The sequence below is a fragment of the Patagioenas fasciata genome, chromosome 3 (assembly GCF_037038585.1).
Source record: "Patagioenas fasciata isolate bPatFas1 chromosome 3, bPatFas1.hap1, whole genome shotgun sequence".
NCBI classification, from domain to species: Eukaryota; Metazoa; Chordata; class Aves; order Columbiformes; family Columbidae; genus Patagioenas; species Patagioenas fasciata.
Window position 1 is genome coordinate 85,126,275 of NC_092522.1, and position 11,378 is coordinate 85,137,652.

The following is an 11,378-nucleotide window of genomic DNA, read 5'->3' on the forward strand; positions in this document are numbered from 1 at the left end:
TCTAGTCATTATGGGCAGATACTGCTGGCTGGGAAGGGAAGGTAAAAGGAGGAGAGGGAGAGGAGAGGAGAGGAGAGGAGAGGAGAGGAGAGGAGAGGAGAGGAGAGGAGAGGAGAGGAGAGGAGAGGAGAGGAGAGGAGAGGAGAGGAGAGGAGAGGGGAGGGGAGGGGAGGGGAGGGGAGGGGAGGGGAGGGGAGGGGAGGGGAGGGGAGGGGAGGGGAGGGGAGGGGAGGAGAGGGGAGGGGAGGGGAGAATAAAGAAGAGAGGGGTGAGGCGAGGCGCGAGGCGAGGCGAGGCGTAAGAAAAAGGGAAGGGAAGGGAAGGGAAGGGAAGGGAAGGGAAGGGAAGGGAAGGGAAGGGAAGGGAAGGGAAGGGAAGGGAAGGGAAGGGAAGGGAAGGGAAGGGAAGGGAAGGGAAAGGAAAGGAAAGGAAAGGAAAGGAAAGGAAAGGAAAGGAAAGGAAAGGAAAGGAAAGGAAAGGAAAGGAAAGGAAAGGAAAGGAAAGGAAAGGAAAGGAAAGGAAAGGAAAGGAAAGGAAAGGAAAGGAAAGGAAAGGAAAGGAAAGGAAAGGAAAGGAAAGGAAAGGAAAGGAAAGGAAAGGAAAGGAAAGGAAGAAAAAAAAGAAAAGAAAAGAAAAGAAAAGAAAAGAAAAGAAAAGAAAAGAAAAGAAAAGAAAAGAAAAGAAAAGAAAAGAAAAGAAAAGAAAAGAAAAGAAAAGAAAAGAAAAGAAAAGAAAAGAAAAGAAAAGAAAGGAAAAGAAAAGAAAGTTAACTTGTTTCATGTTTCTGAAATAAACTTGACTCTGGAATGATTTCTCCTACATGTAAGTTCATTCTGAGCTTTAGACAAACTCAAGTAAAATGTTAAAATGGATGACAACCACAACAACCGTGATGAATTGCAGATTTAGTAGGGAGATTAAAAGGGTTTTTGCCATACCGATAACCAGTATATCCAGGATCACAGAATTTCCCTCTACCTCTCAATTTATTTGGGGCTTAGTTCTGCCTTGGAAGTGGTCCTAAATTTATATGAATGGTGAACTGTATCAAGTAATTTTAAATTGAATCTTAGTTAGAGAAAGGTTAACCACCTATGCTATGCTGTGAGCAGAAACTGGGAAAAGAAAGATGCGCACAACTGTGGTGGAACTATGAGAGGATAAAATATGAAAATCACATTTTTTTAACATATGTTTAATATATACATATGTATAAACACATAATTTTATGTCTGTATGTTTCATGTGCACATACAAATCCAATCATACTTTTACTCACTTTCTCTTCCTTTATCTTTGCCTAGGTGGTTAAGTTTTTTTATTGCGTAGTTAACTAGTGTATGTTTTTAATCTACTGCTTCTACCTATATTTCCATCATGTAATTTTCAAATGTAAATTCAGTCATTTTTTAAAAGTGCACTGTGTCTTGTATTTGTCTATGAATGTTAAACTTTATTTTTCCTTTATTACTGTCATAATGGCTATTGAAGGTTTATCAGACTTGTGTTATCTATTTCCTGTATTATTGAAGTAAAAATGTTGGGTTTTGGTTTGATTTGGTTTGGGTTTTTTTTGAGAAAACAGCACAATGAGAAAGAGACACTCAGATTCTTTGATCTAATCCCACTAGATACATGAGGTAACCTGTGTATATGTTGTCTATCAGGGATATAAAGAGGTAAAATCTGAGAGTATTTACAAACGTAACTGGATTGTTAAAGAAATATAGAGCTAAGCGCTCCAAAAAAAAACAATTAAAAAAAAGGTACAAAACTTTTATTTCATAATGGATTTTTAACTATACTTTAATGTCATCTACAGGTTTAATATGTTTTCTAACATATTCAGAAACTAGACTTAATCTTATAATCCATTTATTTTTTAGGTGATACAAGTGGTATTAACCAGAATAGAGTATGACCCCTGACTGGTTAATCCTAATTAGAGCTAAGCAAGAGATTACTTTGCAAAGTTTTCTGATTAATTTAGTAAAAGGCTGAACTACAACTCTTCTGAGGTGTGTTGTTCTCACCGCCTGGAGAAAGAAGAGCATAGTGTATAAATTTTGGATCAATTTGAAGAGTTTCAGTGATACCTATTTGATGAACTCAGCTCAAGTGGGAACAGCAGGGCAGGGCAGGGCAGAGTAATGTTTCCAGGGAGACATGCTTGGCAGAAGATGATATAATTAACATCTACTTGACAGATTATTAAAATTCCAGTCCTACCCCCTGCCCTCCACTATTTGTAAGGGTGTGTTAAACCAGCCTCTCAAATGCTTTAAACCTCCTCCATGACCAGGATGATTCAAAAAGACCTCAGAAATAGAAGAAGGATAAGTTGAATTTGCAAATAGACAGAAACCCAAAGGGTGGTTTAAGCATAAAGCATAGTTTACGGCATCTGTACTTAGAGTAGGACAGAGCAGCTGAAAGAAATAATACAGCTCAACCCAACATGCCTACTCCTTTTATCTTCATCTTGTCCTTGTGAGGAGGTAGGTAGCAGCTGGTGGATTCACATAACAGTAGATTTTTCTGCCATGTCACTACTTTGTGCTAACGGTGCTCCAGACACCATCAACCTACTGTGATAAATTCCTACCGCATTGTGTTATTCAAGTGAGGTTCACAGAAAATGGCTGTGATATTAGAGAAAATCAGTTCTTAAAGTACTCTCAGATAAACCTCAGTAATCCACCAGCATATCAAACAAACAAAAAACCCAATAAATGAACAAAAAAAACCAAAGAACAGTACTATGAACTTTATTTTTCTTTGAAAGAGAAGTTTCTGTGGGGTTTTAAACTATCAATTATAGGTTGTCCTTTAGATCCATGTTTACAATCCAGTAAAATGAGATGATTAAATATTTTCCTCTGTTGGCCAATAAAAGTCACAATTAGAAGTATGTGAACTCTGTTCAGCACCTCTTATTTCTTTGCTGACAAATTGCTCATTATCTTCATTAGGAATATTGTGCAATTATCCAAATATAAAAATTAATCTGGCAGTCGTTAATTTTTTCTGCCCCCGAAAAAAGAGGGCTGATCTGAAAAATTATGTTCTTTTTGCATTCGTAAAAATTAGGTAGGCATAATTTGAGACAATAGAATTCTGTGAATTGTGTCTCAAAACAGGTTTTTAAAGCATTTGGAGGGAGGCGGGGACAAGAATCAGTAAAACTTATGTTTCTGTTGAAAACTCAAAATACCAAAAGTAACTTTTTTTTTTCTTTTAAGCAGTTTTTATATTAAATAAATAAATATTTCTGCAAGTGAAAATAGAATTGTTGTTTCTTCAGTGTAATGTTGTTATGTTCAGATTTTCAAAAGTAATTTCCAACCTGATGGCATTCCTAAACATGTTTTTACGGGAAAGAGTCTTTTTCTTTTAGGTAGTTGGTAAAGGCTGTAGAAAACCTAGCTTCTAGCTGAATCTAGTTCCTCAGTGGACACAACTGAACTTAGACCCTTTAATATTTCGATAAAGATAATGTACACTTCCAAATTTGGAAAACATACCTAGATATTTAACTCCAGCTGAAATTGATAGGAATTAAATGAGTACATATCCTTCACCACTTGCTATTTCAGCCAATACAGTCATTTGGTCATTTGGTCAACATCTTAGATGTTCATATTGCAGGGCAGCAGGTGGCCATTGAGTGAGAAGCTGCTATTTCCCACACTTTACCTTGAGTTTCACGCAGTCTCTTTTCTCTGTTTCAGCTTAATCTGTAACAGCTACAGCAATAATTACTCATACAGAGCTTTACAAGGGTAGTGAGAGAAAGAACACTGAGTCCTTTGAAGTGGGTTGGAGAGCATTAAGAAGTCCCTTCTCCATAGGCATAGTGACTAGATGTTTTTGACCCTTTGAGCTGAACTAAAATCAGTTATTTATATACTTTGTTCCAGTTTCTTTAGCCTTCTAACTTTAAAGAAAAAGATGAATATATTTATTTAATGGCAGAGCATTTGGACCAAACCTTTTGCAACATGTACTCATGCCGAACTTCGGGAGATATTTTTAGTTTAACTCTATAAGCATTAAAAGAAAACTACAACTGCAGCAGCTACCAGTTAAGAAGTAGAATCTGAGTCAAATAAAAATCCATTATTTAAAACTCCTGATACATTAGTTCCTCCAGCAAATATAAAACCAAACAAATTGTGTGGGTATGTCAATCAGAAACACATACAGCCACACAGGGTGGGGGGAGAGGGGAGAGTGGAAAAGGTGAGGAGAGAGAGAATTTTAGTGTTTATTTTCTTTTGCAAATGTTTAACTTGCAACAAATGTGGGTTAAATCCCCTAACATGAGGTTTCTCATGAACATCTTCTATTTACATTTCTGTTAACCCCCTTCTTAATTAAACCAGGAATGAAAAACATTATCCCTTGCTAAGTTTATTGTGGAAAACCACATAGCATTTATATATATATCTATATCTATCTATCTATCTATATATATGTATAAAATTTAAGTCAAAGAGAATTTTTTTGAAAGTGGGATTGGACCCCTCTGTTTCTTTTAACTAGACATCTGAGAATGAAAAACACAGCTGTCAAGATGTGTTCTGGCTTGCGCTATGAGAAACTTAATCCATCCACACAGTAGTGTGATGTCCTGTTAGTGGGAAGCAAGCACATGCTAATTAAATGTTTCAGTTCTTTGTTTAAATGCTTGCAATGCATTCTCAAAGAGAAGAGTGTCCGGTGCAAATTGTTCTTGAGAAAATTACTTGGATTTCTGAGCTTTGGTTGTAATAGAAGTGTAGATGTTGTTAGCAAATTAGTGGTTATGGTTACAGTAAATGGAAAACAGAAAAACAATTATGGCTACAAATTATTTCAGAAGTATTAGAAAAACAAGATGAGCTACTATGTCACTAATGGCAACTGGATGAAACTAGAGCTGTAAACCTAAAAAGCAAGACTAAAAAGTGAATGATTTAGCATCAGAGGAAGACATTTTATAGGAAGACATAATGTTTCGAGGTGCCAGTTGGAGCTTATACTCCCTGAACACTGGTTAGGTTTATACTCCATGAAAATTGCTTGTCATGATTTGTGTTTTATGTATTTGTAATCCTTAAGTTTTGATTGCATTACATAATTGTGACATGGAAGATTACTTTTGTTTCATACCAGCAAACCTAAGTGAGGTCCGTGAGATCCAAGAAGAGTGTAAATAAGGAAATAACATGTTTTGTTTTCAGAATTTACTTTGATTACATGCTAGTTTGTTATATTTCCTAAATAGCTATTTGTTTTACTTACTTTTTGTCTTGTACCAACAGATTCATAAAGTTTGGAACAGGTTCCTTCAGTCAGAGAAAATGATTGAGTCCTCTAATGAAGGTTGCCTGACACTGGAGATAAAGAAGAGAAGACTATGCCCATCTTACAGCAGAAAGTGGATCAACTGAAAATATTTACTGTTCCTATTAAAAATGAATTAACAAAAACAGGTGGCCTTTTAATTGAAGCCTTTATCACTCTTTGCTCAATTTCATTTAAATGCAAATTTGAAATCCTTTCTCTAAGCCAATAGAAAGTTGAAACTGAACATGAGCACTGGTTTACTAATGATGCAATTATGTGGCAAACCAGTAAGCTTAACATGAGATACCACAGATACTGGAAATATTAAAGCAGGCAGGGTCCTCTTGTTTGAGTATATATATGTAAGCTGTTAAACTCATAATCAATACAACATACTTCGCCTGGGTTTGACAAGATACTTATTTCAATTTACCCTTAAATATAGTGTCTTGTGTTTCTTCTCTCCCTGGTCCCACAGTGGGTGCACTTTAGACCCAGAAGAGCTAAAGCTGATCATAGCTGTAAAAAAGAGACTTGTCAATACTGAAGTCTGACATTCCAGACTGCTGAATTTCTACATAGGAGATAGTAAGTCAAGGGCCTAGACAGAAAACTGAAGTCTTCAGTTGCTTGCTAAGTGATTGCATCTTCTGAGTGATCCAATGGAACTGACCTGTGGGTCCTCCTGGAACCTTTTCTCTTTTCTTCCCTTTCTTTTCCCCTTCCAATTCCCCTTCCTCTTTGTCTTTCCTTTTCCTTTCCCCCTTCTCCTTCCCTTTTCTTTTCCCTTTACTTTCTCTCTCTGTCTCATAGAAGACTTTTCGAGTTGGTCTTCTTTATTTGTTTGTCAAAAAGGTTTTTTTTGGCTGTATGGTAGTATGTTTACCTTAAAGTGGAATGGATTTCATAACTGTTTTGGATTTTTCTATAAATGTTTGTAGTCTATACTAACATGAGATATGTTTTCTGAAAAACGTTGTCACAAAGCAGCTGAGAAGAAGGTGTCTGTGTCCTGGCAGCTGCACATGGATGGGCTGAAATGTACGGGATAAAGGGTAGAACTGCTCTTCCACTGAATAAAATCTGACTAGTCTATTTGGAATGTTAATAATAATAATAATAATAATAATAATAATAATAATAATAATAATAATAATAATAATAATAATAATAATAATAATAATAGTTCAGCTAACTAAACAATAACAACAAACCAAACCCAAACAAAAGTACACTCTGATGCCATGAAAAACTCTAATAACACTGACTGGTTTCTAAGGAAGCAGAACTAGCCCCCTGGAACAGATAGCATTACTCAGAGTCTGCATGATGTGTTCAGTGCTTAATTGACACCTCCCACTCTCTTTTTTGATCTTGGTTATATTAACAATATATACATTAAAAAACAAACAACAAACAAAGCCACAAGAAAACTGAGGTATATGTACAAAAGAGACAAAACAGAAATCAAAGCTAGGAAAATAAAAGGATTTATAGCTAAGAGAAAGAAAAAGAGACTAAGAGAGAGAGAAACGTTTTTCCCAAAAAAAAAGATTTATCCTGCCTAGGATATTTAAGAATATTTCTTTTGAGTTTGACACTTTTGTACTGTACCTTCATACTGAAAGAAATAAGAATAAACATTTCAGGAAGGAGTTGTATATACCTTCAGTGATTCAGTTATCACAGCAGTAGTATGGCTGTTTCAGGCTATGAACAGGGATATTTTTCATTAGTCAGGAAAAAAAACAGTAGTAGGCACTATCAAAACTCTCAGGATTGTATAAAAAGCAAATTTTACAGCTTCCAGGTTCAAAAGTTCAGGTCAGAGGTGTGGCTGCGTGCAATTTATTTTGCATATGAAAGCAATAGTCTTGTGACTTTCCATATTAATGGTCCTCTTTCATTATAATATTAAGTACACTGGGAAGAATGATACATCGTGCAGTATAATATAAGTTGACATATACAAAGGAAGCATAAGAAAGCTTAGCTCCTGATACTGTTATTTTGCTTCTGGGTATCTCTGAAATGCTGAATATATTTTCCATTTGATCTTAGCTTAATGCAGGCATCAGCTGTTTGCAGATGGAGAAGCAGACTTTAAAAAACACCCAGCCATCATTCAGCCAAACACTTGACTCCAAGAGTATTTCATTAATTGGTGAACTATTGAGATTCTTCTGACACCTACACAAATTATTGTGCAGAAAATAGGTAACTTGATGCACACAGCTAATGGCTGTCTCCATAGAAGCCTCTTTAATTACTAACCCGTTTTTTCCATAACCAAGTCAAGGGCACGGTATTTGGTTTTTCAGTCCTGGCTTTCCTTGGTAGCAGGAGGGGTCCTTTCCAGGCAGCAGGAAGTCTGGAATGGCTGATTCAGCTTCTTCTCCCTGAATAAGGAACTAATCCAATCGACACACGGTGAAGTAAACAGATAGTGACATATTTATAGACAAACTGTCATACTCTCGTTTATTCCCAAAACCAAATTATTTCTGAATTGCAAGCATGGAATTTAAAAAGCCTGCCAGCCTCAGCAGCTGGTACATTTCTATGAGACCCAGCCATTAAGGCAAAAAAGTAAATTTCAGTATCATGTAGCACATTTCTTTACATCTTCTAGTAAATCTCTCTTGCACACTGAATGGAAGAAATATGCAAATGTTCTTTTCACACTACAGATATCATAGTGTAAGTTATAAATATCTGTTTTCTTTTTGTTTTCTGTTACATATGTGAATAATTTTTCGAAAAGCAAGTTGACTTTGCCCTGTCTTAAAATGTCTTTTCTAATGCAAAGAGAATCTATTTGAAAATATTTATCTTGGTTTGGCATATACTAAATACTAAATAGACTGGATTTTCAAAATCAGAATTAGTTTAATATTGTTCCCACTGAATGCTGAACTCATGCAGTGCAATGAAATCAGGACTCCACCTGCTCTGTCAGAGCCTTGCAACTAGTGTTATTATTCTAGGGGCTGAGTATCCAGCCCTTTGAGCCTTTTACAACAAAAATAGACTGTTTAAATGAATGATGTACTTATCTGTCACACTGTATCAAGTATCATTCTAGTGCAAACACCTCCTTTCTGAACAGAAGCAAAGAAATGTGTTATCCTGCCCTGCCATTATATATTTGTAACGGATGAAGAATGAGGTCTTCTTCTAGTGCATTTACTGAAGATTCCCCTAGACTGAAAAAACTTTTAACTACCGTGCTGTTAAAAATAGGGTCAAGCAAGTAGCTGATGCCTCCAAGGCATGGAGTGAGGATGAATTTTCCTCAGCACTGCATAAATAGAGCACCCAGCGATATTCATATTGCATGGTGAATCCTCCTTAGGCAAGTCCCTAGGGTGTCCTTCTTCCCTGTTTCGTTGGATTTAGGTGAGAGTTCCTGTGGAGGATTTTGGGGTTTTTGAGCTCATGATTTAAGAGTCTGATCACCAAACATATTTAGTGTCTGCAATAATTCATGCCTAATTTTCAGTTAAATCTAGATTAATTGGTCAGACTTAGATGTCTCAGGAAGGAATTTTTTGAAACTGACCAAGCGAAGCACTATTTGAGCTAATTATGACATGCAGAGGAAGAGTTGGGAGTTACCTGGTAAAAGTAGCCAGAGATGAGTAAGCATCCCTGAAATTATGCTTAACTTCCTGCTTTTGGGTTCTTGAACTGTGAACATTAATATGGAATTAAACTCCTGTTAAATGTTCCCTGTAAGGTAAGGCATGTGTTTTACTCAATTTCCTTTGAGAAAAGACAAAAGCACAAAATAAACAAAAATCTGAAGAGGAAGTCAATAGTTAGTAGCTTGGCAGGTTACTCACCAGTGCTGTAGAAAATTTAAACCTCCTATGTCAAGTTGAATGCAGATAAGAGATCTAAATTAATTTTCTACATCCTTAAAGAACATCCTTATTCCATCCATAAAAGTGGAATTTTTTGATTGTAAGTATTTTGATTGTCCTCACCATGGTCTGTTTGCTACGCTGGTACACATCTGCCTCTTTAAATCTTCTTTTGGAGCTACTCCATCATATATAAATAAGCTTTATTAATTGGAGGAGATAGAAATATACATTGCATTATCTGGTAATGACTCACACAATATGTATGTCTTGGTCTATCCTACTGTACAATCTGTCAGAGTTTTTTGTTTGGTTTGGTCTGGTTTGGTTTGATTTGGTTTGGTTTTGGTTTTGGTTTTGTTTTGTGTGTGTGTGTGTGTGTTGTCTTGTGTTTGTGTTGTTTTGGGGTTTTTTTTTTGTTTTTTTTTTTTATTTATTTATTTTTTTTCTGGGCAGACTCTGAAGCTAAAGGATCATGATGTTGTAATAAAGAAGCTTTTCTCCTGGTAGAGTTTGAAATGCAGGAATTTTAACTTTAACAAGAGCTTCAAGCAACTCATTAACTCCTGGCAGGATCCAGCTTCAGCACCTTTGTGTGTGCAGGGACTTATGGAGTTAGGCAGCCAAGAATGCATTTTAAGGATGTAAATGATGGCTAAATGGAAACTGAAGAGGAGGATAAAGATGGAGGCTTTTCCAGAGTAACTTTTAAGATGCAGAGTGAAAAGGCTGAAGAAGTACTTTTGGGAAAAAAAAAAAAAAAATCGGTTGCACAGAATTTAATTTGAAGATGAATATATTTAATTTTGAACTTGTAAGCATTCTCTAGTAGAAGTTACTAATTAAAGTTCGATTCAATGAAGCCACTGTAGAGCAGCAGTGTAACCTGTGTGGCAACTCAATGTTACAGCATTCCTACTTATTTACTTATTTTTCTTATAAATTGACATGCGCTTGTGCTTTATTGGAGTACTTAATGGTTTTAGTTGCCTGAGAAATGCCTTTTTGAAAAGAGTATTTGAAGACTGAAGAAAAGAGCACCTATGATACTAATTACTGAGAACATTCTTGTGCTTCAGAAATATTAAAAAAAGGCCTGCTAATGTTTACTTTTCCACTGAAAAGGGGTTTTGCTTAGCTAAGCAATGTACTGTGACACTAAGTCTCTCATATAGCTTTTTCCATCTTGTCATCTTTTGTTTTGTTCTCCATTAATTAGCTCAATCATCAAGATTACTGACATTTTCTTCATTATTAATTTTCAAAACTATATATGTATCTCATTTGTTTTACTCTTTCCTTGATTCTTTGCAGCATTTGCAGGAGACAGTACTTCAAAGTATAATGTAAAAGATCTTAGAGCAGCAGCTAGTAAATTAGACGTTTAAAAGGCTAACGTTTTTCATTGTTGTCCTTTATGAAGTTTCTAGTTTCTTTAGAACATTTTTATATTTTAGTAAATGGAGTAATAGAGAACATCCACATACACGTGCCTCTTTAATTTTGCTTTAGATTAGCTTTATTAAAGCCTAAAACCAAAAACAACAGTGAAGTCTCTTGCAGATAACCTGGAATATGTCTTCTTTCTGGCACCAGCCAGAGCACAAAATGGTAGCAACGTTTTACAGTTAGCAGGCTTGTAGCTATAGAAAGGCTCAAAAAAAACCTGTACTGAAAGCAAAACCACAACACTTATGCGAAGTATGATATTCATATACCTACCTTAGACAGTGGCTGGCTCCATAAAACACTTCTTAATATGTAGCCTGACTTTGCCTTATCTCACATAGGGTCATTTCCACCTATATCAAGAATATCTGCACACCATTTTTGCCCCACTCTGCTTTCACTTTACACAAAAGGAAGTGACTGCATAAGCTGTAAAGGACTGAGGAATCAAATAGCTCATGTGCATGCACACATGTGCATGTGCACACACACACACACACAGAGGGGAACTGCCGAAATCCCATCTGGATACCACACTCCCACAAAAGGAACATGTTGACAGCTCAGTATCACACTCTGCCCCCCACACAGTGGTCTTAGACAGGAAATAAAATCTGTATCCAGCAGTGACTGGATTTTGGAGAGCAATAAACAGAGACAGAACATAGCTAGGACTCTGCTGTTAACACCTCTTGCAAGAGGGGACATGCACAGGAACTTTGAGGACAGGAG

At 36.2% G+C, this 11,378-nt stretch overlaps 1 long non-coding RNA gene across 3 annotated transcripts in view; it reads right to left on the bottom strand.

Annotated features, from left to right (window-relative positions):
• Positions 1-11,079, bottom strand: part of LOC136099285 (uncharacterized) — an 85,764-nt gene extending 74,685 nt beyond the window's left edge. For 2 of the 3 annotated variants that reach the window (XR_011738671.1, XR_010651067.2), the window contains exons 1-3: positions 10,920-11,079; positions 7,606-7,742; positions 5,287-5,378 (exon numbers count right to left, since the gene is read on the bottom strand). This is a non-coding gene — a long non-coding RNA (uncharacterized lncRNA). Of the gene's footprint in view, positions 1-5,286; positions 5,379-7,605; positions 7,743-8,949; positions 9,064-10,919 lie in introns of all 3 variants that reach the window. The other variant, XR_011738670.1, reaches the window with a different exon arrangement.
• Positions 11,080-11,378: the final 299 nt, after the last annotated feature.